Below are 27588 nucleotides of genomic sequence, written 5' to 3' on the forward strand. Positions count from 1 at the left end.
AGACCCCACGAGTTTCTGTGAGTTACCTGTAGGAATTCCTACAGTGTTTAAGAATACTAAATACGTGACTTAGTAATTGTTTACTAAACACTGCTACAATTTCCTTCACTAATTTGGCGTGAGGAGCTTTACGGATCAGTCTCTGCACACTTTCCAACACCGTGATCTCAGGATCTAAAGTCTTAAAAAGTGGGATCTTTCGGAACCCAACCTGAGCCTTCCTTGGGTACCCTTGGGTTTGCCCAACCCTTGTAGTTGCAACAAGTGAGCTGGGCATGCTCAGTGGGCAGGGTCGGGTTGGGAGGGGGTGCAAGTGGGAAGCCTGTGGCTCCGCAGCCTGGGATCTCCGCCTCCCCCCACCTGTACAAGGCCCGGCCCGCTGGGTCAGCGCTCAGCATCCCACTCTTGCTAATTGAGTTTGGTCTTCTGTGCGGGTCCCGCGTGCTAACATTCAGGCCCGGGGTCTAGAGGCCTGGAGAGTCCCGCTGGGGTATCCGGGCCGAGAGCTGCAGGCCGAATCCCTAGGGTCCCCCGACTCCTAGACGCCTTTCTAGGCCCAGGGAAGCCTGGCGACTGGGAGGCGCGGAGGAGGGGACGCCGGATCTGAGGGCGCGCGACGCGTGATCAGGTAAGGCAACCCCGGCGGGCAGCAGGCGGGGGTGGGGGGAACGTCCTCCTCCCGGGCAGATGGCAGGAGTGGCCCGCGTGGGGAGGGACAGAAACCCGACACCACGGCGGCTTCCCCGGCCTAGCTCAGCCCTCTCGTCTTTCCTCCAGCTGGCGAGGAGTGGCAGGGTATGGAGTCGCGCTCCGCCGGGGCTCTGGGCAGGGTCGATAACCCTGGGCATGGCCAGCCCACGTCCCTGCGAGGCCCAGAGCTCCGGGTCTGTAGCCGCCCTTCCCCACCCGCTACACTTCCGCGTATCCCCGCCAGGCTAAGGAGCCCGGGCCGGGTGTCGCGGCGCAGGCGGTGGCTGAGTCGCGGGATCATCCCCCGAGGAGGCGGAGGCGCACGAGGGGAGGAGGAAGTGGCCGGGAGGGGCATCGGCGGGCGGGTCGGATTACCGTGGCCCCGCCTGACCCGGTGACATCCCCGCGCGCTCGCCGCGAGCTCAGGGCCACTCTGGTTCTCCGTGAGGCCGACTGACTCCGTTCTAGCTGGAGGTTCCTGACTTCCCTGCTCGCCGACCCCTGGCGTGTGACGACCGATCTCAGGTGTGTGCGTCCTGGCCACCAGCTACTCTGCTCTGGCTTCTAGGAGGAAGTGGTCCCTCTCTGACTTGTGTGACTCTGGGGCTGCGGTGTGGCGGAGGTGGAGGTGGTGGTGGCGGGAAACTGGGGTAAGACTGAGAATTTGTTCCCACCAACGGAGGAGGAGCACGATTCTCATTCAGGGTTAGGCTAGGCTGGAATGCATTTGTGATACACTTTACCTAGCTGGAGGCAGGGCGTTCCCACATCAATGAAACTTTATGCAAACTTTTAACTTGTGAATGTGGCTAGTCTAGTGAGGAGGCTGCTGCTTTCCTTCTGTGGTAAGGCGGGGGAAGACCCTTTTGCAAGGGCGAGAAGGCTTTGAGAAACTCAGTTGCCAGGGTGTGACTGGCCCAGGAGGAAATGCAAAGTGTACACAGGCAACAGCCTCCACTCTCCACAAAGCAACTTGAGACTTGCCAAAGAAAGTTTGCTGAGTGCTGCAGCTGTAAGGCTTTTAGCAGGTGATGGCCCCCTGGATCATCCTTCACCCCGTAGGAAGAAATATATATTCCTGAAACAGCCTTCCTCAAGCAACACAAGTTCTCACAAAATCTCAGTGACTGGGGCATCTAAGTGTCACAAGAAATAAATACCCCGGGAGGATGCTACAGAAACAGTCAAAAGCTACATTTGTCAATTCATACAAGTAGGTTAGAGAAGGAAGTTGGTAAATTAATGTCCTGTTTACTTAAAACAAAACTTTGTGTTTTGCATGTATTTCCAAGTTTGAGAGTCTTAGAGTTTCCTTTTTGAAGGTGGAAAGTGCTATTGTTGGCCGCTCTGGGACCTGGGACTTCTTGGGAGCTATTGATCAGGATATGAGGCCTGGGTGCCGTTGCCCAGTGGATAGCATGTGCCGTCTCTAGGGCCTTAATGATGAATGTGTTGAAACCTCCCTGTGTTTCTCATAGGGACATTAGTCAAAAGAGCACACTTCCTTTATTTTAGCAATCCAACCCTTCACTTCAGTGAATAATGTAAAAGAGAACTTGGGATGAGAGGCAAAATTGTTAGAACTTTTCTTTCTGAGAGCGTTAGTCCCATAGGCACCTTATAAGTAAGTCATTCTAGGCAGCTTTGGGAAGGCAGTGGCATGGTTCGCTGTTAATAAGAAGGACACAGAGCTAGCAGTTCTCAGGATGTCATACCCTGCTGCTGAGCCTTGTCCTAATATCATTTATAGACAATCAAAAAGATTTGATGGCCATTGTGGATAAGTCACGTTGACCTACTGATATAATTCTTACATTACCGTGGGTGGTCATTTATGTCGGTCCATAGCCGGTTGTAAGTTTTGACTAGCACCTGGAATGGTGTCTGCTTTGTAATAGGCTCCCACAAAGGTTTTCTCCAGCTAATCTGGAACAATGTATCTGAGTCTAAGAAACAGAAGGCTTTAGGGAACATGCTCAAACTTACTAAGTCTCATAGGCAAAATATAGGTAATGGTATGTATATAGCAGATCTACAATCACTAGTAATGCGCCCCAGAGGCAAGAAACACTAAAATGTTAGCATCCTTCCTCCTGTTTTCTTTTGTATTGAAAAAGCAAATACAGCTATCCAGGTAATTTAGGTTTTGTATGTCAGGCAGAGGGAGGGCAAGTGGCAGCTGTGGTGATTAGAAGAGGGAACAATTTCCAGACCATTATCTAATTTCTTTATTTTATTTTTGGAACACGGTGATGTTTTCTGAAACTTGATTCGTTCTGCTCGATGCCTGGACTCTAAAGGCTACCCCAAGTGCAGAAGCAATAATTCAGAAAGTACTAGGAATTTTACAGGCGCTACATTTGGCTTCTTAAAAGAAGAATTATGCGGCAGTGTGCGCCATTACACAGGAATAAGTTGTAGATAAAGGAAAATTACTGTTATCTGTTTTTGATTAATGTATGACGTGTTTGCTTAGTGAAATAAAACATGCTTTCAGGTGCTATAGGACATCATTTTAATCAACTACATATGTAACTATGGTCCTGATTGCTTAGTGAAGTGGGAGCCATTTTAGTTTCTGTAGATTCTGTGATGTTTCTCAGAATGAGAAATCACCTAATGAGAAATTTCTCAGAAGTTGTCTCTGACCTCACCCTACAGATGACTGTTAATGGCTGAACGTGTGGTGGACAAGTTGATGTTGAAAAGAGTACCACTGACAACAGACTTAAAACAGCCTTAAGACTGTTTTAAGAAAAAATAAGGACCATCATTTTAGGAGTCCATATGGGTCCGAACTTTGTACTTAGGCTAGTCTTGAAGTCATGGAAATCCTCCTGCCTCAGCCTCTCAAACACGGAGATTATAAGCATGTGCGATCATGCCTTGCTTTGAAGTAGGTTTTAAATGCCCATGGAAGCACCACTGCATTTTATTACTTTGAGAGAAGAAGAAAATATGCAGGCAGTGTTATAGGAAGAGGAACTGTTATTGTTCTGGGTTGTAAAGGATGTACTTCATTATGGGCTTATGGTGCCTCGTTTTTCAGTTGGTGGCATGATGGATAACATAGGTGTATGGTTGATGGGTGATTACATTCAGCTTCTCTGGAAAAAGAAAAGAGTCAAGGTGGTTGCAAGCTAGGGGATGTCTAACTTTAGGATAGACCTTTTCTTATATCCTGAAGCCAGAGATTTCTCTCAGAGTCGCTGAAGAAAGCAAGAGCTGCTGACATAGCAGCGTGTAGAGATACTTGCCTTCAATCCCAGGATTTGAGTCAGGAACTCAATATACAGCCCTGGATGGCCTGAAACTAGCAGTGTAGACCAGGTTGGCCTAGAACTCAGAGATCCACCACACCCAACCTTATCTATATACTTACTTCCCCTTTCAATGTTAAGAATTTTCTTTTGATTCTCCCAACGTCAGATATGCCTTGTACAGCAAAGCATGGGTGGTGGTTCTTATTGGTGAAGCCTTGGTTAGCTTATTAAAATCGAAGAGAAGAATTATCTAGTACATTTTAGTTCTTCTGAATGAAACATTTATTGTTATATTTTGAAATAACAGAATACAGGAGCTGGGTGCAGTGCAAAACACATACAATGCCAGTTCTCAAGACCACTGGACCTAACAAAATGTAAGAAGCACCTAGTGTCCGTTTCTGACCCTGGAAGGTCTAAGAGTCTTGATTTCTAGGTTGAGGACACTTTTGCACATTCCTGAGGTAGTCAGTAGCTTGCTTCAGGCATGGGAGCTGGTTGCTCAAGGCTTCGCTGCTGAGGTCAGAGTTGGAACTTCCGCTGCACTTTTGACTTCTGGGAAGAGATGATCATGAACAGCAGAGGTCTGATGGTCCTGCGCCCCAAATGGAGCTCTCCTAAAACCCTAAATCATGGGCTAGGAAAGCCTGAATTTCAGAATATTTGAAGGATGGGAGGAGAGAGAGGAGGAAACTCCTTGGCCCTGCTTCCTTAGTGAACCATGCACTTCTTTATTTCAGGTTTATCTAACTTTTATATTATTCCACCTCTCTCTCCCTCTCTAATTTGAGATAAGTCTCACTATCGTATCCTTGGCCTGGAACTTATGTAGATCAGGCTGGCTTGGAAGCCTGGAATTTACAGAGATCTGCCTGCCTCTGCTGGAATCAAAGGCATGCTCGAATTGTTTTTATTCTTTATGCTATCTTTACGACAGGCTTAAAAAGGCATTTCCATGAATCAGAGAGTTATTATATAGCCTTGTTACCAAACTTGAAAAGGTTTGGGAATTCTAGGTTGGTAGACAGTTCGAGGAGGGGTAGGTAATCTGGGAAGTCAATTGTGTGCTCACTGTCTGAAGTGCTTGTGTGTGCGTGTGTGTGTGTGTGGGGGGGGGATAGGTTTGTGCAACTGAACTCTTAACTAAAGAGCTCTGTGCTATTACAGGCAATTAATCAGGATTTGAGTTAAATTAAGGGATTCTTTCAAAAAACAAAAACAAAACCTGGGCAGTGGTTTCACACACTTTTAATCATAGCACTCTGAGGGCAGAAGCAGGTAGATCTCTGAGTTTAAGACTAGCCTGGTCTACAAAGTGAGTTCTAGAATAGCCAAGGATACACAGAAAACCTGTCTCAAAAACTAAAACAAACCACTCAACCAGACAAAAAAACCAAGACACAACAAAAAAAATATTACTTGGTGTTGCCACAAAACTGGAAGTGTGGTGTAAAAAGACCTATACACTTGGTGTCAGGAGTGCTTTGAATACAGGGACAGTGTTTTTTTGTCTATCTGTAGTGACACAATTTTACATTATTTGGAACATCTTTAAGTTATTCAGGCAAACTTGAATACTAATGTATTTCTCAACAGTGAGATACTCTCATAGTCTGGGTATGTTTTGGGTAATGACTTTAGATGGTGATTCTTTTGGGGGACCCTTATCTTTGACTGCCTATGTATGTAACTTTATGACTGGTTTTCATTGGTAGGGAAAGGAGACCTCAAAACCATAACAGAGAAGCCAGTTATATAAGATTTATGGAAGCTGGTGCTGTCAGACAAGAGTGCCTCTGATAAGGCTTTGTGACAGTGGAGAGAGAGACTTGTGATTGACAACTGGAATTATTCCCTTGCGCTTGCGTGCAGGTGGTTGCTAGGGCAATTTGGGCATTTCTGCTGCTTCTGTACCTGCGAGGAGGGAAAGTTGTGTTCAATGTAAAGAGCTTTGGAAACATTTGGTTAAGATTTTATGCCATTGTATGTCAGCATAACCCAATAGGCTTCTGAATGTATTTCAAAGCGACGAAAACAATGGTTTAGAGTACTGGGTTCTCAGTGGTCCTTTTCCTTTCACTTAAACTGAATAAATAAAGGATGTTGCATGGCCTTGTAACAAGGTCACAAGTGCCTTTGATCATGGCCCTCTTTGCTCCACCCTTCCTGGGCTTCTCCAGTCCGTCCTGTGGCATCAAATCTAAGAATTTGTCTTGGAGTTCAGGACACCTCTGGGTTTGCTTCTGGATTCTCCCGCTCTCACTGGGTTCTGTCTAGGTTGGAGTAAGTAGAATTCTTTAAACCTACGTCATTTCTATGGCTGCCTCTTGCCAGTCAGTGCTCTCTCTTCTGTGTCACCATTGTAGGTCCTCAACCCTAGCTCCCAATTTCCTGAAGCTTCCTCCTTCCCTCTCCAAGTGAGAAGTGTTGCTTTATTTCTATCATTTAAAGTTAATTTAAAATTTTATTTTTGTGCATGTATGTATGGCGTGTGTGTGCATGTGCATGTGCGTGTGTGCGTGTGCGTGTGTGTGGTGTGTGTGTGTGTGGGTGTTTTGTAGAAATTATTTAATAATTATTCAACCCCACCTTTGACCATTTAGTTCCGGGATAAAAGACACACATAAGTTTTATATTTATAAATAAACCCTCAATAGCACAGGGCAAGCGCTCTTAACTGCTGAACCTTCTTTCCAGCCTCCAAGTTCCTTGGATTCTAAGGGAACAGAAACTCAGTGACCATTTATGTAGGTGAGGTCAAAGATGACACAGGAGAAGAGGTCAAAGCTGACACAGGAGATGAGGTCAAAGTTGACCAAGGAGAAGCTTTTACATCGTCAGAGCAAGCCTGAGGTTATGGAAGCAGGACTTCAGCAGTTTCCCCCTGTGTATATTGAGGTAGCTATACTTCAGGGATTTGAAGCCCACAGAAAACAAGAGTATTACTCTTGTCCTGTCTATGTGGAAGCCTCTAGTCTTGCCCATGGTTCTGTTTCCCTCTGGACCCTAGCCTGACCTTTCCTCAGACTGTGAGTGCCCTTGGAGACTCTTTCTCTAGCCTTCCTGGATGTGGCTTTTCCTGCTGGAGGAAAACGCCTTCCATCTCCCCGTAGGCCTGTGCTCATAGGGTTCATCTAAACGTCTCTTCACCAACCACCAAGACCCTTCCTCAGGTTTAGTCCCATGAAGAGGTTACTGGGCAACTGCTTGTTTTCAGGTTCTGTGCCAAGCACTCTATCTCTCGTTTCACAGATCAGCAGTGAATCCTGTGGTGTAAAGGACCAGTGGAGATCAGAGAAAACCAGCTACTCATTCAAAGGCATGGAGCTTCTTTTTGGTTTGATAGAGACCTGGAAATCTCTGTGAAGAAAGATATGAGATAATTCTATTTCTTCTGCTACTCCCCACCCCTCTTTCTTTCCTTCTCTCTCTCTCTCTCTCTCTCTCTCTCTCTCTCTCTCTCTTCTTTTCTTTCTTCCTCCCTCTTCCCTCTCTTTCCCTCTCTTTCTTCTTTCTTTCTTTCTTTCTTTCTTTCTTTCTTTCTTTCTTTCTTTTCTTTCTTTCTTTTTGTTTTTTTTTTTTTTTTTTTTTTTTTTTTTTTGCTGGGAACCCAACAGGGCCTTGCTGTTTTCCCTGAGTAGGCAGCGGCTCTACCACTGAGCTAAATCCCCAACCCTCTTTCTTTCTTTCTTTCTTTCTTTCTTTCTTTCTTTCTCTTTCTTTTTCTTTCTTTCTTTTTCTTTGCTTTTTTGAGATAGAAGTATGGTGGTCTAGGTTGGCTTTCATCTGTTTGTGGCCCAAGCTAGACTTGACCTCTTTGCTCTCCTCTCTGTCCCCTGAGTGCTGAGATTACAGGCATGCATGTGGCTAGTTCCCCCCACTCCCTCCCTCTACTTGGTGACTCCATAGTTTTCTTTGGATTTGACTTTAGGAACCCATGACATTGTTACAAACTTCTTAGGTTTGGCAGATGTGTAAACAACTCTCACCTTGGTATCCACCTGTTTTCCACTCTTGTATCTGGGCTCCTGACAGTGAGCACAGTCTTGTAAATCATGGCCTCCTAGAAATTTGCTGGCCTGCTTTAACCAGGAACCGCCCCCGTCTCTCACCTGACTTTCACACCACAGAGCCCTTCTCCATTTCTTTATTGTCTTAAGACACAGTCTCGCTCTGTAACTAGTGCCCGACTGGAATTTACCATTCATTCTCCTGCCTCTAATGTCTTGCTACAGTTTTCCCTTTCAGCATCATCTTGAGCCATTCGACCCAATGCATTTCATAATTGTTAGTGGTTAGAGCAGACTAAACTGTTGTAACAGAGGGATCTGAAAATAGACCCAGGCTCCAGGACAAGCTCATTTCTTTCTCCTGTGTAGTTTTGGTTGGCATATATGGCTTTCTTCCCTTGTGAAGACTCCAGGGACCCTTCTGAGTACGATGTAGTCCTCTCTTCAGTTTGGCTTTCAGCCCCACACAGCTGGTGGAAAGTGAGGGGAGAAGCGTTTCCACCTTCTCAGCACCATGTCTTGTAGTGAATGTCAGCACCTCTCACATTGGCTTGGCTAGAAATATGAGGCAGAGTCTCTCTTGCCTTCAAGGAAGATGGCCAATGTCTTCTAGCTAGGAGCCGAGGACCATGGGAATACAGGTCTTTAAATGGTATCTTTTTCAGTGTCCTTCATCTAATACCAGGAGGACAGAGGTAGCATGTCAGCTGTCGGGTACTATGTCAACTCCCAACTTTGAGTCACCCAAGTTCATACTTTATTTCCCAATTAATTAACTAAAATTATTTTTTCTATGACATGGTTCTCCCTATGTAGACGGGGCTGCCCTTGAACTCACAGGGATTTACTTGCTTGTGCCTCTGGAATGCTTGGATTAAAGGCGTGTGCTCCCTTCAGTTACTTTGTGAAAATTATCCTTACTCCCCTTTAATTTGTTTATTATTATTATTTTTAAAGATAGCGGGAGTCGTGGTGCATGCATTTAATCCAGTACCCAGGAGGCAGAGACAGGCAGATTTATGTGAGTGAATTTGAGGCTAGCGTGGCCTACATAAGTGAGTTTCAGGACAGCCAGGGCTACACAGTGAGAATCTGTCTTTAATAAAACTACAACAGCAGCAGCAACAACAACAACAAAACTAGTTTTATTCTCTTTTTGTAAGATTTTTGTAAGGGGTTTGCTGAGTATCTCAGATCAGCCTTAACACAAACTGTTCCTCCTTAGCCTCCAGAGACCAGAGATTACGGATCTGTACAGCTATGCAGGACAGCTAATTTGCATTTAAAATATTTACACGAAGGTCTCCGACTTCCAACACAAACAGGACCAGGCTCAAACTGTGCTGTCAGCCCACACTGGCCTCTAGCTGCGCGCTCACTTCCTGCCTTTCAGCTGAGCTTCGTGAAAGTCTGCCTTTATGTTTTCCTTTGCCTCCTTGCCCTACACTCATCGAAAATTCTGGGTCCAATTTCAGATGAGTCTATTTCCACCATGTTTATAGAGGTCCTGACCGGTGAGCCAATGAGTTTTTAATTTTTATTTTTGAAATGTCTATAATTTGCTCAGCCTCTTCCCTTATGAAATGAAACTCACCAAGTTGTGACAGCTTGCTTTCCTTTGGGGTCATCCTTGTGGTTGTCTGCAGGTTCCTTCCTGGATTTCATTCATAGCTCCTGACTCACATCGCATGCTTTTTCCCTATTCTGGATTTGGGTGATCAAATTAGCATCTCCAGCCACATCTCTGGGGACCTGGGAGCTGACACCAGTGTCTACTCCCTCAGTGATGTATGCTCAGTCCACAGCTGAACATCCTTTTTGTCTCTGGGCTGTTCTTCTCTGTTCACTAAGGAGCAGCAGGGCCTTTCTTTCCCTTACCACCTATACGGTCTATTCATCAAATCTATCAGCCTGATGCATGCTGGTCATTTCCCTACAAGTTAGGACTATAGTGGTCCACAGATCACTGGCTCCTCCTGTAGAATTTAGATTTTTAGCGGAGGAGAAAGGCATGATTGGTATTAAATGGCGAATAGGCATTTGGGATGACAAGAACTATATGATTATTGCAGGTTTGTCTGACTCGGGAGAGTATGTCTCAGAATCTGACATTTTCCTTGGGTCATGAAGGCCCAGAAGGAGCAATCTTACTCAGAAGACAAAATCTTTGTCAGAAGGACAAAGATGAGTGTCAGAGCCTTCCAGGCAGAGGGGGCAGGTGGCATCAGAATTCTAGGTGTAGCCAGTATGGTTGGCCTCATGACTTTAATCCCAGCACTAGGGAGGGAGAGGCAGTTCAGTGTCATCCTGGTTAAAAAACAAGTTCCAGACCAGGCAGAACTACACCGTGAGATCTTGTCTTAAACAAGCAAGCTAGCAAGCAAGTTAGCAAGCAAAGGTGAGTGCCATCGGGCGTAGAACTGGAATGGGGGAGATGGCTCAGGGGTTAAGAGCATGGACTGCTCTTCCAGAGGACCAGAGTTCAATTCCCAGCGCCAACTTGGCCCACAACCTTCGGTAACTAGGTTAGGATGTGAACATCTTTAGGGTGGCTGTATGGAATTTATCATAGCATTGAAGAGAAACTGTGAAGTCCTTTAAGCTGGGTTCTGTAGAGCTTTAATCCAAGTCACAATGCTTCGGTCTCATTCTAGAGTGGATTCTATGCAAGTCATTAAAATGATGCATTGTAGAATAGTGTCTGTCTCTCAGATGGGCATGATGGCTCATGTTGTTAATCTCAGAGCTTGGGAGCTGAAGCCAGATGGCTGCTGGGAGTTTGAGGCCAGTTTGGGATACCTAGTGAGCTCCAGACCATGCTGAAACCCAGAGGGAAACCTTGTTTCACAACATCAACAAAAAGACAAAAGGCCCTTTTGTTTCTTAATCTCTTAGAAGAAAGCAATTATTTAAAAGCTTAATTTTCCTTGACAGGAAGGTACTTCTTATATACTAGGAAATTAAATTTTGTTGGTTAAACTTGAGCTGCTTCGGAGGGTCATAGACTTTTATAATATATAGTAATTTTCTACTTGCCAAGAACCAATTGTTGGTAGTTGAGACTGAATGCTATTAGTCTGCTCTGGCTGCTGAAAGGAGACAGGGATATGGGAAGTACCGGGTGACTCTGAAAAGACATCTTCAGTTAAAATTACAGAATTTAGTTGTTCAAATGAGAAATTATCATGTGGACAACCATTGTGTTAAAGATGGAAAGAAATGACAGATTTAGGAGATGTTTTTGAAATAGATTGGTGACTAAATTCGATAGTAGATTAAAAAAAAAGGAATCAAAATAAAGGGTTCATTTTTTACTTGAGCATCTAGGCCAATTACTGAGAAAATGAGAATTTGGAGAGAATCAGGCTTGAAGGAAGACAGAAAGCATTCGGGTTTGGTTGCGTTAAGTTTGAGGTGCTTCTCAGACATTTCGTAAAACTGTATAAACAGAAATTTGTGAGACCAAAAGGGATTTAGGCTGAGCAGACAGGTTGGGAATTTTTTGCATATAGTTTATATTGATACTGCATGGGATTTCCTATAAGAATTTCAATAGAAGGGACCAGGGATCAGTTGTTACATAGATTTGCCTCTTGGCAGGAGGGGACTAGGAGAACGGGATCTCTCTGAAGACAAGCCCAGAGTGTATTTTAAAGAAGGTGGTTTTGTGTCAGTTACAGAGATTGCATTTGGTGAAATAGTTCATGTTTGATTTTGACTAACTGATGTGGAGAAGCTGGGACAGAAGCTTACTGGGTTGAAAAGTACTTTCAGAAAATCAAGAAATGTGAAGAAAACCAAAGAAAAAAGGGGCTTTGTAGAGGGAGATTTTTGGCCCAGGGATGGTGGAATGACTTTCCAGTGATGACAACTGGAGAGAGGGTTGGACAATAGTAGGCCTGGAGAGTAAGGAAGGGAGGAGACAAAATGGAGGGAAAGACACAGGATACTTGGTTCTTATAGCAAGGGAGGGCAGAAGAGAGAGAGAATGAATAGGGAAGATGGGTCAGAGCTGGGACAGGATGGTGTTTTCATTTTATGGCCTAGACTTTCCCTGAAATGATGATGCTGGAGTCAGGAGGGATGAACAGGGGTTTGAGATGGACATGGTGATGGCTTGATTTGGCCAACGAGCATTGCCCATTAGATATTTTTGGTTCATGAGTTTAAGTTGAGAGCAGTTGTGGTTGTGGGGTTTTTTTTTTGTTTTTTTTTTCCCTCCCTCAAGTTGTTTGTTTAGTTATTTGGGTGAAGGAATTGAGAAGACAGGTCGATGAGATTAATCAGTTTGAGGGGTTCAGGTAAAGAGGAAGAAGGGCGCTTGCGCAGGAGAGATTTCAGTGATGCACATTTGTCTTAAACTAAGCATTATGAGAACTGACTCCAACTAGGACAGAAGGTCAGTGAATGGCTCTGGGGGCCGGATGAGACTTCGTGTTGAAATTAAAATACTAAACAAGTGGATGAGCTGAGAAGAAGGTGATAATGATTGCACACCCAATGCTTTAAAGAAGAACCATGGTACTTGAAACAGACATTATGAGAATGAGTGCCTGAGACCCAGTCAGAAAAGATCAGCAGAGGTCAGGACCTTGAGTGTTAGAGCCTCCAGGTGAATACGTATAGAGCTGAGTTTGGAAAGGAACTGGGTGCTAAGGTCATCAATGAATGAGCAGTAGATGGGTGACTGCAAAGGAGGGATAATAGCGGTGATTTTTGTTTAATTGTACTGTATGCCTGTTTCAAAGAACAATGGGTCTGAAAAACAACCAAGGGCCATATTTTGTTTGATTGACACATTGGTCTTTTTGTTTTCCCCCTTTTTGAGATTGCAATATAATTACAATATTTCTTCCTCCCCTGTCGTCCTTCCAGCTCTCTCGTATACCCTTGCCTGATCTCACTGAAGTTCATGGCTTCTTATTTTGTTAGTGCATGCGTATATGCACACATATATTCCTGAATATAAAGGAGGTAAAGTTTAACACTACTTTTTGACAGCATGTCTTTATGCAAAACTAGTCTGGCCAGGAACATACAGTCTTTTATTTCAGCCTTACTTTGAGCACTGAGATTATAGGAACATGCTAGGTAAGAGTATCAAGAGCCAACTGCAGTAGCCAACCTGAGCTACAAAGTAGGAGGCCAGCCGAGGCTCCAAGAGATGCTATATCAAAAACAACAGAAAAGCAGAGTGTAGTGGCTATTCCTGGCTGTCACCTTGACTCTATCTGGAATGAATTACATTCCAGAATTGGAAGGCTCACCTGTGATCTTGATCTTGAGGTTGGGAGACACAAGTTTCTGACCTGGCATGGAGATCTTGAGGCAAAGTGACTAGGAATTCCAGGAGACTAAGGCAAGGAGATCTCTGAGTTCAAGGTCATCTGGGACAAAGCAAGTCCCAGATCCAGGTGGGGTAGAACACACCTTTAATCTGGGACACACCTTCTGCTGGAGACCTACTGTTTGCTTTGTGGGACTGAGCAACTGCTAGTTCCTTGGACTTCCATTCACTGCTGCTGCTGACCATTGTTGGGGAGTTGGACTATAGACTGTAAGTCATCAACAAATTTCCTGACTATATAGAGACTATCCATAATTTCTGTCACTTTAGAGAACCCTGACTAATACACAGAGTAAAAAGGAAAAAAAAATAAAGAAAACATTGGAAGGTGAATAAGAGAAAAACTTCATCTACCTCCAGGCTGGGAGATTTTTGGGGATGTTGGCAAAGTTGTCACTAAAAGTACTTAACTCACGTGCAATGTGAACAGACCAGCCTCTTGTGAATGAGATTATATTAACTCGATAACCACTTCATTACAGGAAGGGGGCTCATCAAAACTAGTTCAGGTATTTCAGTACAACCCTTCCTATTTTACTGGCTGAAGATTAGACCCCAATGTGAGAATAAAGCCATATACCCTTGTTTGGATCAGGGAAAGGAGGGCTTTTATGCTTCAAAATTGAAAACTTGGGTCACTCTTACCTCCATAATCCCAGAGTCCAGCCTGGAAGCGGAACATTGAGAGAAGAGAACATGATAGAGTTTGAAGGGGCAGATTCTGGGGTCCAGAGGGTAGAGTGAGGGTGGGAAATGAGGGGCTGGGTAGGTGTCAGCACACCCAGCTGTGTCTTAGTTCAACTTCTAGAGGTGCTTCAGAGAATATGGCAGCTAGCACAGAGCTGCCTTCCAAATCCTCCTAGGAGTGTGGTGAGGAATTGTATGCTGACTAGAATAGCCTTCATGACACAGTATGGTGTCAACCAATATGCATCACTGGCCGTAATTTGTCTACTGGGCAAAGTCCAAATTCCTCTGAATTCTCAGGAATATTTAATAACTACCCCACCTTGCTTATTTTTTTTTTTCTCATCTCCTCGGTTATGATTGCTTTGTTACTCAAGAGTCCTGCCTATATGGCCACCCTGAACTTCTACCTTAATCTAATCTTGCTTACCTTAGAGCAAGGGCTATTACCCAGCCAGAAGTCCGTCTTCAGGTAGCCTGGCCAAACCTTACTAGAGCTCAGATGGCTGCTAGAGACAAGAGACTCTGGCTTTATTATACCACCCGCACTGTTAATGACACATTCTCCAGTACCTAACAGTCACCACTTGTCATGGTGGCCACTGGATGTAGCCTAAAAAGAGTGAAATAGATGTTCATACTAGGAAATTTCCACCCATTCCTAGACAGACCTTCCCTTCACTAGCCTGTCTCCTCCTCTCCCTTGTCTACCATAACTAAGCACTAAAACCCTGCAAAGCTCTAGGGATGCTTGGCATTTCTCTCTCACAGCTGTTCTTGACCAAGAATAAAAGTTTCCAGTTGATAGCCAGTCTTGTTACTGGTTCTACAGTTCCCAGAGAGAAAAAGGACCCATGCTGTAGGCTATGTCTAGTAACATTACTGGCTTCTGCTTTTTCACCACACGGTCACTCACTAGTTCCTACAGGAAGCACCGTGTTCACCTCAGCATCTTTTCTCTTGTCATTTGGACTCTGAACCTTCAATGGCAGAGTTACTATTGCTTTCCCTGCAGCTACCTTTATGATCTTCCTTGCCTCTTCTCCCTCAGGGATAAGTAGCCCTTTAGCTTTGTATCTAAACCTATCCATATACATTTCTTTTATTGCTGACTAATTGACAAAGGGTCCTATTATGTAGCCATGGCTGTTCTGAAACTGGTAGACCAGACTGGCCTTGAACTCACAGAGATCTGCCTGTCTCTGCCTCCTGAGTGCTGGCATTAAAGGTGGGTGCTACCACACCTCGCTTTTTATTTGTTTTAGAGTCTCCTTTTTCTGAATTATGATTTCCTTCAAGGCAGAATCCACAAATTAGTCACAGGTTTTACACATGAAAACATGGTGCCTATTAACTTTATATTTTGCCTTTCTTTTGTGAGGTCGAAGTTGTGTTGTCTATACTTTTGGAGATACACACACACACACACACACACACACACACGCACACGCACACGCACACAGTATCTCATAGTCCAGGCTAGCTTTGAATTCATTTTGTAGCCAAGGTTCTCCTGAACTACTAAGTTAATTGTCTTTATGTCCTAAGTACATATTCTCCAGATTTTGTGTAGACTCCTGTTTTTAGACTCCCCCTCCTCCCCTTACCAGTGAAGGAGAATCTGTTGGAAGTAAGGATGAATGCAGAAAATGCTTGATATCTGTGTGACCAAGGTAATTAAGATGGGAAGCAAACAATCTGGGTCCTGCCTCATTCACCATTGTCGCTGCTTTGGGCTGAGCTGTAATCATTAACTTCTTTAGTTACGTAGCCTAATGAAGGCAAATGTGATGGTTTTCCGGTGTGCTTAAGTATAATTGGTTGCTCTTTTCCCACTGTCCACCTGATTACGCGGATGGTGTGTAGAACTCTCTGAAGGCTTGCTTCAAAGTCCAGTTCCTTGAAGGTTTCTTCAGATGTCAGTTTCCTTGTCCCGCATGAACTAATAATTACTTCTGCATTGCCTAAGTTTGAGATACTGTAAATCAGATACCAGCATTATGAACGTTGTGAGTCACCATGATATGTAAGAGCGGCAGTGAGTCACTTCTCAGCACCAGTGGATGGGAGTGGTGGAAAGAGAGCTCGGCTGGGGGCTGGCTGTTTTGGGAGTCTAGGATGAATGACAGGGACAGTGTAATGGGCAACTGGCTAGAGGGGACTGCTGGCCTGAAGTTGACGTGTTCCAAGTGAGTGGACAAGGAAGACCCATTTTGACCCTTGGGTCACAGATTGTCCTCAGGTAATCCCTGAAAGAACAGTCAGTTGTGGCGTGTGTGATCACGTCCTGAGACCAGCGTATCATTCTTAAGGCACTGCATTTTTAAGAAATACCTGGATTTCTTTAGAAAGATTAAATTACAAAGTTAACTGTTTGGAGAGCTGTTTGGTTTTATGTTAGTAGTTTTTTTCTCCAAAGGGAGATGGAATCCAGAGCTGTGATCGAACCAAAATCAACTTCCCAGTTTCTCTGAAATAAACACTGCCAGAAATGCTATACTATTCCAAAGAGAGGACAGAATCCCACACTTGGGCACAGTTGTCCTGGTGGATTAACCCCAGAGGGTTAATTCAGGACACAAACCTTTGCTCAGGGTTCTTACGGGGAATGCTTTCAGTTCGTGCCCGCTAACAGTGTTGGAGGCAGAGCCACTGGACTTCACGTGATTGCAGCCTGACCTGAGGGAAGGTCAGCTCTTTCCCTTTGACTTCTGCCACCACCAACCTGTGGCCCAGATCTGCAGTAGGTGCTGGGCTTTATACGGGATTTGTGACAGGCCACTCCACAAATAACAGTATCTCTTCTGTTTGAGAGACTGTTTATTTTGGAAGGCGATGTTAGAGAAAAGCTGGAGGAGACCTACTGACTGTTTTACCAGGGAAGCGGCAGGATTTATTTACGAGTGATAAGTGTACCTGGGTCAGCGCAGGTGCTGGGGAGGCCAAAGCAGGATCGCATTTTCACGAAAGCAGGCTGTTGTTTCCTTAACTAACAGGCTTGCACAGTGGCCACATCTGCACCCAGAGCTTATGGGTGCTTAGTCTTAGATATCATCATGGCGGTTGGCAGGTACGTTTCACACTGTAACTTTTGATGCAGGCGAGACTTTACAGAGAAGCTAACTAAATTCATTGTCCCACAACCTGGGTCTGAGTTGAGCCAAAAGGCTGCTGGTGTCTTATGTGTGGTACAGGCTCTCCCACAATGGATGTTGTGCTGAACTTGACAGTGGTGTCAGATGGATATGCCGTAACACCCCGAATGTGCCCAGTCACCTGTGACTGTGCTAAGGATGGCACCTGTGACTAGCAGGAACCTGTTTGTACCCTGAGAAGGGGCTGTGTCCCACAAACAACTTGGAAATTGTTAGTGGCAGGGGAGAAAGCAAGGTTGAGCTTATCCGAGGAGAGGCTGTGTGAGCTTCCTTTATGGCTTAGTACGGTTCAAGGGGCCCCTGTGTGAGTGGCCCACCTGTGAGATTCTAGACTGTGGTAGCCTGGAGTCTACAGCACAGTAGCAGAAAGGTAGAAGGCAGGAACCAACCCCTGAAGGTTGTCCTCTAACCTTGGAGTGTATGCTGTTGATATGTGGCTACACTTATGTACACATTTTTCTGTCTCTGTCTCTCTGTTCTCTGTCTCTGTCTCTGTCTCTGTCTCTGTCTGTCTGTCTGTCTCTCTCTCTCTCTCTCTCTCTCTCTCACACACACACACACACACACACAGATTGAAAACGCAGAGGCAGTTTTGGTTTTCAGTTTAGCTGAATGAAAAGATAAGAAATGAAAGGAAAGGAAAGGACGTGACTGCTCCCAGGTATGGTGGAAGAGAAAGTTTACTGTAGATAGTGAGCGAGCATAGCCAGAGGCAGGGACATCTGGGAGAGTCCCGAGTGAACATGACCCTGAACCATGTAGGGACAAAGGGAGGGGGAGGAGAAGGGAAAGAGGGGAACTAAGTACAGCAGCTAGGAGGCCAAAAAAGGGCAGAGAGAGGAAGTAATGAAAATGTCTGGATTATATAGGGAAGAGTCTCTGGGGAAGAACAGCCCAGTGTCTGGGCTGGAAAGTTCAGGGTACAGGCAGGGACTGAGGGATGCTGGGAGAACCTGGAAGCCAGGTCTGTCTTGGTATGTTAAATGGGCGCCGCAGCTGCTTGTCCTGAGTGTGAAACTTAACATTAACTAGTTTAAATAGTTACTATATCAGGTGCTCAAGGCAAATTCATCGTAGGGTGGATACTCTCTATGCTCCTCAGGAAAAAAAGGTGGATCTGTAGTGTTTTCTAGTTCTTGCTCCAAAGCATATTTTTCCTTTCCTTGTGTAGCTCTTTACTAAAGACAGGAATGATTGAATAACAGAAAATTCACCGAGTAATGGTCAGGTGACACGGGGTTTGGTCAGATGCCAGCTGTCCATCTGCAGGGTTCTCTTAGAGAACTTTCCTTATTACAAGAATAACACGCAATCATTATGCAGATATTAAAGACGATGCGTTCAATGACTCGACCATGCTAGTTTCAAATTGGGGGGAGGGGTACTCCTCCGGTCTTCACGTTAGCATCTGCACATGTGCCTACACAGAAGTTTGTATGCACACACACTCTTCGAGTCAAGGTCATGGAAAGTAGTCATGACTACCCTGGAATTTATTATATAGACTGGATTGGCCTAGTATTTGCAGCTATCCTCCTGCCCCTGCCTTCTGAGTGCTGGGTTTATAGGCATGTTCTAGCTCTGTTGAGTCAGGTCACTGTTTTATGTGTTTTTCTACATTCTCATCATGGCCTCTCTATCCCTAATGCTAACAATCTATACGAAATCCAAACACATACCTGGCCAGGAAGGAAGTCCACTGGTCTTCATCTCTCACCATCATGAGAGTTACACACAGCCCCTCCCCCCGTATGCCCAGCATCTACACGTGTGCTAGGGATCCAAACTCCAGATGGCTTTTTTGTTTTTGTTTTTTGTTTGTTCCCAGACAGGGTTTTTCTATGTAGCCCCAGCTGTCCTTGAGCTTACTTTGTAGATCAGGCTGGCCTCAAACTCAGAGATAGGCCTGCCTCTGCCTCCTGAGTGCTGGGAGTAAAGGCGTGCACCAACACACCAAGCCGAACTCCTGGTTATTATGCTTGATACGTAGGTACATTGCTCCATTCCCAATTCTGGTTTTGTTTTTTATTCAAAGAAACTGAGGTCCAGAGAAGTCAGATCTCTCTTTTTCAGGCTGAGGCTGTCATAGGCTGGGGTGAACACCTCAGGCCACAGTCTCCGTGGAAGCACTCAGCTGCCTCAGAACATAACAAAGCATGTTGTTGGCAGCTGCCAAGGTAATGGCTGTGGGAGTAGGCAGAAGTGCACCGGGTGAGGTCAGGCCTGAAGGTCAGCTCATTGATATTGGAACCTGGAGTTTTGACAAGAGTCCTATTAGAAATGCCATTTTACAAGTCACTCGCCTCCTGCCTGCATCTTGGTAAGAACACGGGCTCAAGCTCTGGGCGAAATCTCTTGGACTGGCTTTAATCCTTTCAGCATTATCCTAGAGTTCAGGGCTGAGGGAGAGGCCGTCGAGTCTGAATTGCTAACGTGCTCTGCTGAGTTCCATCCGCCCTGTGACTTGACAGGCAACAGCCTTAGCCTAGTCCACTGGGGTCTAGAGAATTGCATCTGCTTACTCAAGAGTGTTCCTGAGCTGGGATTGAAGTGCAGGGCCCTTTAGCTTCCAGTGTGACAACCACTATCGAGCAATTGACTTAACTCTTCAGTCCCCAACAGGGGATAAATTAGGAAATAAAACGGGGAGAGGACAGGCATCCTCATCAAGATCCAAACCCACAGAAATGAGTAACTGTAACTAATCCTATGCAGTCTCTCTTCTCTGTCACATGTGCACTTCACTGGGTCACTCTGCTTCACACAGCAGGTTAGCAGATGGTGGTGTCCTGGGTTCCTTACTTTATTGAGAAATGACCCAGGATTCTTTTGCGATACATGTCCAAAGTCAGTTCAAGTATGAGTAGTGTGTGTGTGTGTGTGTGTGTGTGTGTGTGTGTGTGTGTGTGTGTGTAGAAGATGCTTTCCTCTGTGGTTATTGGAGAGGCTTGCTCCTCCCTCCTGCTTTTGTACCAGCCTGTCACAGTGTCACCGTGAATGAGAGGGAGCAGTCTTTCAAGTGCCGGTGTTCAATGGGTATTTGTACTCTAGGTGATCCCGGAAGTGTGGGTTTTCCTATTGTAGATACTATTTTTTGATTGTGGTTTGTGTGCTTTACTTTCTTTCTCAGGGAGGTTCTTCATTCTTCGTCTCTCCCCTTCTGCCTCGTTTTCATACATTCCATATATTGATAAACGTGGCTGTGTCCTGTGAAAAAACAAACTGATTTTATACCCTCTGCCCACTCTTGATTCCCTGGGCTTCAAATATAAGACCTCTCCCAGTAGGCAAATGCTCTTCCACTGATCTATACACCACGGACCGTTCTTTCTTTTGAAACACAAATTTCATCAGAGCACTGTACGCTTAAAGCCCTCCATTGACTTCCTGTCTCTGCACTGTCAGAATGAAAGCCTTGCTAGGAGGAGGTCATGTGTGACTTGGCACCCGGTTCTCCTTCTGACCTCAGCTGGAACCAACTGCAGGCGCCACTTGATGCAGTCACAGCGGCCTTTTGGCATACCAAAGGTGTGGAGCCTGTACAGGCTGAGAATCTTTGTCGTCTGTTGGCCTCTTACAAAGCCTTTCCCTCAGGAGCTGTATGCTGACTTCCTCACACTCATGAACACTATCCAAATGTGATTCTGTCACTATCCTCCTCCTCCTCCCCGAACCCAGTTACTCTCTAAACTGTTACTCATTTATTGTTTCATTGCACTTGTCCTTTAAAAACTACCGTGTTTAGAAAGGTTCTTACGTTTATAAAAGGCTCCCAGTCCATGACAACAACGGAGTCCTCCATCCTCAGAGCTGTGCTGGGCGTCTAGCAAGCGACACATGGCCAGACTCAGTGGCCCTTCACCTGCCTTCTTTACTTGGCAAGATGGTTCAGGGATGTTTTTCTGAATATTTATTGAAATTCTTGTTTTGGTTATATTTTAAGAGCTTATGACTTGTTTTCCTCTGCTAACATGTGTGTGTGTGTGTGTGTGTGTGTGGTGTTACATTTGAGTTCTAAAATATAGCAATAACAGAAATATAGCCCGCATTGTGAAATTGGACTTACTTTATCCTGGAGGCACTTGAATGTACTGAAAAAGACTTGAAGTGTCAGTATACTGTCCGGACAGTAATTTAGTTATAAATCATGTTGAATATACCCTGGTTACATATGTACGTATAGCCCTGTTTTGTAAAGAAGTATCAGTTATACATGATCCTATTTTAATGACGCAGAGTTTAAATGTAGGTATATTTGTGCCGTTTGGCAAAGATATGGTAGATAGAACCAGGGTGTCTGCTCTTCACTACACACGTGAATATATTGATTATACACATGAATATATTGATTTCACTTAGCTCAGGTGATATGCATGCATGAGGTGAGAAGCCAGAGACGTCTTTAATTCTGTTTGAGCATAGAAAGCCATCCCAGTTGTTTCTAGAGCAGAAGGAGAGCCTTTGTGCCTCCTTTCGAGATAAGCGTGGGTCTGTGCAAGTGAGGGTATAAAAGCTGAGCTGTGTGCATGCCTACGTGTATGTCTGTGTGCATGCCTCGTGCATGTCTGTGTGCTTTGAAATAATCTTGTGTGTGAGTGGTGTCCTAGCTAGGGGCACTGTTGCTGTGATAAAACACCTTGACCAGAAGCAACTTGGGGAGAGGGTTTATTCGGCTTACACGTCTACATCATAATGCATCCCTGAGGAAGTCAGTGCAGGAAGCTGGAGGCAGGAGCTGAGACTGAGGCCATGAAGAGGAGCTGCTTACTGGCTTGCTCAGCCTTCTTTCATAAAGAACCCAGGACCATGAGCCCAGTGGCTGCGCCATCCACAATGGGCAGAGCCATTCCCCATCAATCGCTAATTTATAAAAATGCTCTACAGGCTTGCCTGTGGTACAGTCCCATGGGGGCATTTTATCAGTTAAGGATCCCTTCTCTCCGATGACTATGTCAAGCTGACATAAAATTGAGCAGCATGCGTATTGTGTGCATGTTAGTTTGTATATTTGTGTGAGTACAATGTTTGTGTGTGTGTGTGTGTGTGTGTGTGTGTGTGTGTGAGAGAGAGAGAGAGAGAGAGAGAGAGAGAGAGAGAGAGATGTATATGTATATGTATATGTATACATACGTATATGTATATACATGCATGTTCATGGTCAGAGATGTCTGGAGTCTTCTTCAATTGACCTCCACCTTATATATTGAGACAGAGCTCGTACTTGAACCCAGAGCTTGCTATCCAGCTCGTTCCTCGGATCCCATGTGTCCTCCTTTCAGGGCCTGAGATTGCAGAAGGGCTACCACACTTGTCCAGCATTTACCTGGGTGCTGGGGATCCAAACCCATCCTCACACTTGTGTATGAGGCACTTTCCTCACTGAGCTCTCTGCCCAGGCCCACTCTTTTATTTTGTATTTTCTGAGACGATCCATGTAGCTCAGACTCAAACCTCTAATCCTTGTATCTCTGCCTTCAAGTTGTATAGGGCTGTAACTCATCACTGAGGTGTTTACTTTTATGTATTTTTAGACACTATGTAATTATAGATGATCTGGACCTCACTGTATAGACCAGGCTGACCTTGAATTTACCAATATCTCCTGTCTCTGCCTCCCACCCAAATGCTGGAATCAAAAGTGTGGGTCACCACACCCTACCCAGGTTGTAGTTTTTTGAGACCGAGTCTCTCTTAGGCAGGAGGATTTGGAACTTTGTGTGGAATGGCCTTGATTTAGGATCCTCAGACTTTTACTTCCCTAGTGACCAGTATTCCCCACTATGCTTACCGTGGAATTCTTCAGGTTTGGAAGAACTGTGGGTAGTTTGCTGTATTTATATTTACATATATCCAAACTACTAGTTTTCCAACTTAGAAGATGAGAAGAGACAGGGAGAAATGCCCATGAGTGTTGAAGCCAGAGGATGAAGTCCAAATGCTAAGATGCTACCGTGTGGCCTCTTTTCAACGTTTGGAGCTGTTTATTTGTTCTTGGAACACAGTTTTAGATAATTTAGCTTTCAGTTTCTAACTATGGTGATAAGTTGGAAGTACTTAGAGAGCTTAAAGTTTATACCAATTATCATCAATCAGCCTGATAGTTTGGAAGAAATAGGTAAAGGAAAAATTTGAGGCGGGATGCTTCAGTGAAATGAAGGCATTGCTAGTATTTTGTTTTTCTACTGGGTGCTGGAGACTGAACTCAGGTCCTCTGCAAGAAGGGGGGAGAGAGAGAGAGAGAGAGCACGTGCATACATTCACTTGTGTGTAGGTCAGAGGACAGCTTGCAGTTCATTCTCTCCATATACCTTGAGGGCCCTGGGAATTAAATTCAGGGTCTCAGTCTTAGAGACAAATGCCTTTACCCACTGAGCCATCTTACTAGGTTCCCCTTCCCCCTTTAAATAAAACAGCTAGCTTTAGAACATTGAGCAAAATGTTTTATGTTCTCTGTTTATGGGATGTAAGTTTTGACTGCCACTGTCATTAGCTGTGTCATGTTGGTACCAGTGAATATCTCAGCCCCTGGTAACTAGGCATGCTTATAAGTGTATACTTACGCTTCCCTTTAGGGTGCGTGCCACATCTCATAAGAAGAAACAAACAAACAAACAAACAAACAAATCAGAGAAGAATATAGAGAGGGATGCCACACGGCCGTGGGGGTGGTGAATAAGATCTTATGATCAAGTCTGTTTCGGCCAAGGGTTGTTTTGTCTTGTTTTTTGACATTGCCTTGCCATGTAGCTCAGGCTAGCCTTGAACCTATTGCCCATTCTCCTCGTAGGGTTTCAGGTATGAGGACTATACCAGACTATTCACTGGTACCAACATGACACAGCTAATGACAGTGGCAGTCAAAACTTACATCCCATAAACAGAGAACATAAAACATTTTGCTCAATGTTCTAAAGCTAGCTGTTTTATTTAAAGGGGGAAGGGGAACCTAGTAAGATGGCGGTAGCTAGGATGACTAAGATGGAACTCATCCATCCAACAAAAAATCGCTCACAGTTGTTGCTTAGGTGAAGGGAAACTGAATATTTTTGGGGCAGGGGTGAAGGGACTGGACAATGCTCTACTGTTACACGTGCCCTTGAATAGGATCCTTGTGAGCAGACATTTTATTTCAGCCTCTCTTGTTTTCAGATAGCTGTTTCCTTGAGGGTCAGACATGTTTAGGGAATCTGATCACTTTACCTAAAACAACACAGTCCAAGATTATTGTGACTAGTGTATTTCAGGTTTTCTAAATACGTTCACTGTGCAGCTTAGATATCCACATATACATATGGATTGTTGGGTGTGTAGAGGAGTGAGTTTAAATGTAGAATTCAGCAGGTTGGGTGTGAAAAGGAACACAGGTATATAATGTGGTAAGCTCTGTTCACTGGGATCTTCTTTATCACAGAGCAGCAGACTGCCTGGATCCCCACCCCAGCATACTTCCTGACCACAGAATTATTTTTGGTTCGGTTCTTCTCCAGGACTTAAGCCAGAAGTATTGTAGGAGTGGTGGAGTAGATCTGTATTTAAATTGTTTAGCTTTCTCCAGTGTAAAAAGTTGATTTGAAAATACTGTGCTATTGCTAACTGTAATACAAACTCAGGTATGGTCTTAGTTTGTTCTGGTTTTGGAGACAGGCTGTCACATAGACTCGGGTGACCTGAACGAATTACATAGTGACGGCTGGCTATGAACTCCTGACTGTCCTTCCTGTCCCTTTGCCAAATGATATGATTACAGTACATAATGTACGGCCACACCTGGTTTGGTTCTTTTGAGACAAGGTCTCACTATGAAAATGCTGGCTTGCCTAAAACCATGTAGATCAGCTTCAAGTCAGTGCTTACCGTCCGTCTCCGCCACAGCCTAGAATTTGATCACCGGGGACCAAGGATGCGTTATGTTCTCACTTCTCCTCGAATCTTTTACCTTATGTTATCAGGAGGATGATTTGCTTACTGACTTCTGAAAGCGTCCATGATTATTGTTCCTTGCTGTCATGTTCAGTGTGTGTGTGTGTGTGTTCTTTATAGTTCTTTATAAACACACACACACATGCACACACGCACACACATGAGCACACGAGCACACTTTCAAGGGTGAGTGAAGGATAGGCATCTATTACGGAGCGTGATCTGTTCACATTATTCTGTTAGAGTCACGTTGTAGGAAGAACTCTTGCCATCGGTTTTCCAACCAGTCTTGTTATGCTTGGGTTACCACTTGATTGTGTCAGCCTTTGTCAGTGTGTTTTACGTCTGAGCTAAAACGTACTTCTTCATAGGCAGTTGGAATAATAGTTTGCTTTGTTACATGTTACATCCTGCCCGAACCTGGATTTGCTGATACTTCCTCATAACCTTCCATCTCAACCACTGGGAGGGGGGGAGCCAGGAGATCAGAAGTTTAAGGCTAGCCTGTGCTACTGAAGTCTGCCTCAGAAAACTTCAAACAATAATAAACCCTAAACAAATACACAAACACAAACAAACAAACAAACAAGCAAACAAACAAACAACCTCATTAGTTCAAAGAACCCAGACATCCGGCCCTTGCAGTTTTAACATGAGTTTTAGCATGGGTAAGTGGAAGAGAACGTGCTCACTTCATCCTCTTCCGTTGGGCTGTGGATTGCTGTCAGTCTCTCAATTCTGGACAATACTGGGTAGGAGTTCCTCTGAGCAAGCGCTGCCTTTTAATTTTGTAAAATCCACATACCTTCCTTTTAAAAGTCACTGCATTAATATGTGGTTGGGCACGTGGGTTGGGCCCCGGAGTTGTGCCTCTGAGGGGTGTGACAGTGTGATGTGACTCAGCGGGAAGAGGGGGTGGCTTTCCTTGCTCAGCTGCAAACGGAGAGTGAAATGCAGGGGCTCTGTGCTACCTTTGGAACCAATTGTCTACTTAGTTTGTAAATGGTTAGTAAGACAGGATGTTCTAACTGTAAGCTATGCCGTGGGGATCGTATTTTGTATCAGAGATGCCTTGTGCATCTGGGCTCTTCAGTGTGGGTCGTCAGACTGTGGAGCACTTCACTATCTTGTTGTAGAACTTGATCCCCAAAACTGCAAGGCTGGCGGTTGAATTCCTCTTCTCCCTAGACACGAGCTCCACTACTGAGCTCCATCCTCGGCCCTTTGCTCTTCAAGACAGGTCTTGCTATTTCCCTCAGGCTGGCCTCTTTCCTGGTCCTGGGATGACAGACATGCTCTGCCACGCCCAGCTGAGAGCGCCCTTTGACCTGTGCCTTTTCCTCGCACTGATCACACGTGTAAGGGATGCTCATTCCTACTCTAGCATACCAGTCACACTTGAGAAGTTCCCGTTTTTTCTGCAGTTCATGGCAGGTCAGAGGGATTGCTTCTTAGAGGCCAGAAAGATAGGGAAGTTTGCCTACAGTCTGAGATTTCTCTCACAGTGAGAGATGGGTATGAATGCGTGAGATCTTAAGTTACCTTTACGCCTTGATGAGTGCTGAGAGAGATTAGCGGTAGACCTGGCGTGGACAGTAAAGTAAATATGGTAGGTAGAGAATTCAGGGGCCAGGATGGAAATATTCTTTCAAGCATAAGTATACTTCTGGTTGCCCTTCTATATTTTTCTGTCTTAAAATTTCTGTTTTATTATTATCGTGTTCGTAGGCCTATACTGTGCCAGTGTGCTTGTGCTCACAGACCACGGCAGAGGTGTGGAGATGAGAGGGCAGTTCTCTTCATCTTGGGATCCGGGGAACTGATCTCAGGTGGTCAGGCTTGTGTGACAAGCCTTCTCTCCACTGACCGTTCTTGTTGGCCTTTTCAGAGTTGTCAATTAATGGTTGTTTTCTTGCTTTTAAAGATAGATGTTTGATTAAGTTATTAAAATATATGATTTAGCTGGGAGGGTAGCCTTGGCTCTGAGTGGAAGGAGATAGGTAGGGAACACTCCAGGGTTGTGCTTGAGAGGTATGCTGATCTGAGTTGCTGTCTGTGGTGGGAGTCCTTGAGGGACAGCCCAGGGCTTAGTTGATCCAGGTAAACTCAGGCAGTTGCTTGCAGACTTTGAGAAATGCCAGTTGTAGTTGATGTCAGTGGGTACTCAAGGAGCAGATGTGATGGTCACTTATAGGCTGATGTTCCCTTAGCTTACACCTGCGGCTGATTATTTTGATGCCCCCCCCTTTTTTAAAAAATAAGTTTTAGATGGATGAATGGCTAACTCTCTTGCTTTCTTCAAGTAAATATTGTACTAAGACTTGGAATTTTCTCAGTTCCAAACTGGTCTTCTGCTCTCCTTCTGGTTTGTCTGTCTGGATCAGAACGTTGTACCAGTGGGTCCAGCTCCCAGGATCCCTCTTTTCACCATGTTTGTTCTCTGCTCACTTCTTCCTGTCATCATTTGTCAGTTCTCTTTGGTCACATTTCCCAGGGTTGCCTTAGACCGAGCTCCT

At 44.8% G+C, this 27588-nt stretch overlaps 1 protein-coding gene across 2 annotated transcripts in view; it reads left to right on the forward strand.

Moving 5' to 3' along the window:
• The first annotated feature begins 293 nt into the window (after window positions 1-293).
• The window catches only part of Gpd2 (glycerol-3-phosphate dehydrogenase 2), a 123914-nt gene continuing 96619 nt past the window's right edge, over window positions 294-27588 (forward strand). The window contains exon 1 of one of the 2 annotated variants that reach the window (XM_032903314.1): window positions 294-628. The gene's annotated coding sequence lies outside the window, so the exon portion shown is untranslated. Of the gene's footprint in view, window positions 629-1042; window positions 1216-27588 lie in introns of those variants that run through there. The other variant, XM_032903313.1, reaches the window with a different exon arrangement.

Source organism: Rattus rattus, chromosome 5 (assembly GCF_011064425.1).
Source record: "Rattus rattus isolate New Zealand chromosome 5, Rrattus_CSIRO_v1, whole genome shotgun sequence".
In the NCBI taxonomy this organism is placed as follows: Eukaryota; Metazoa; Chordata; class Mammalia; order Rodentia; family Muridae; genus Rattus; species Rattus rattus.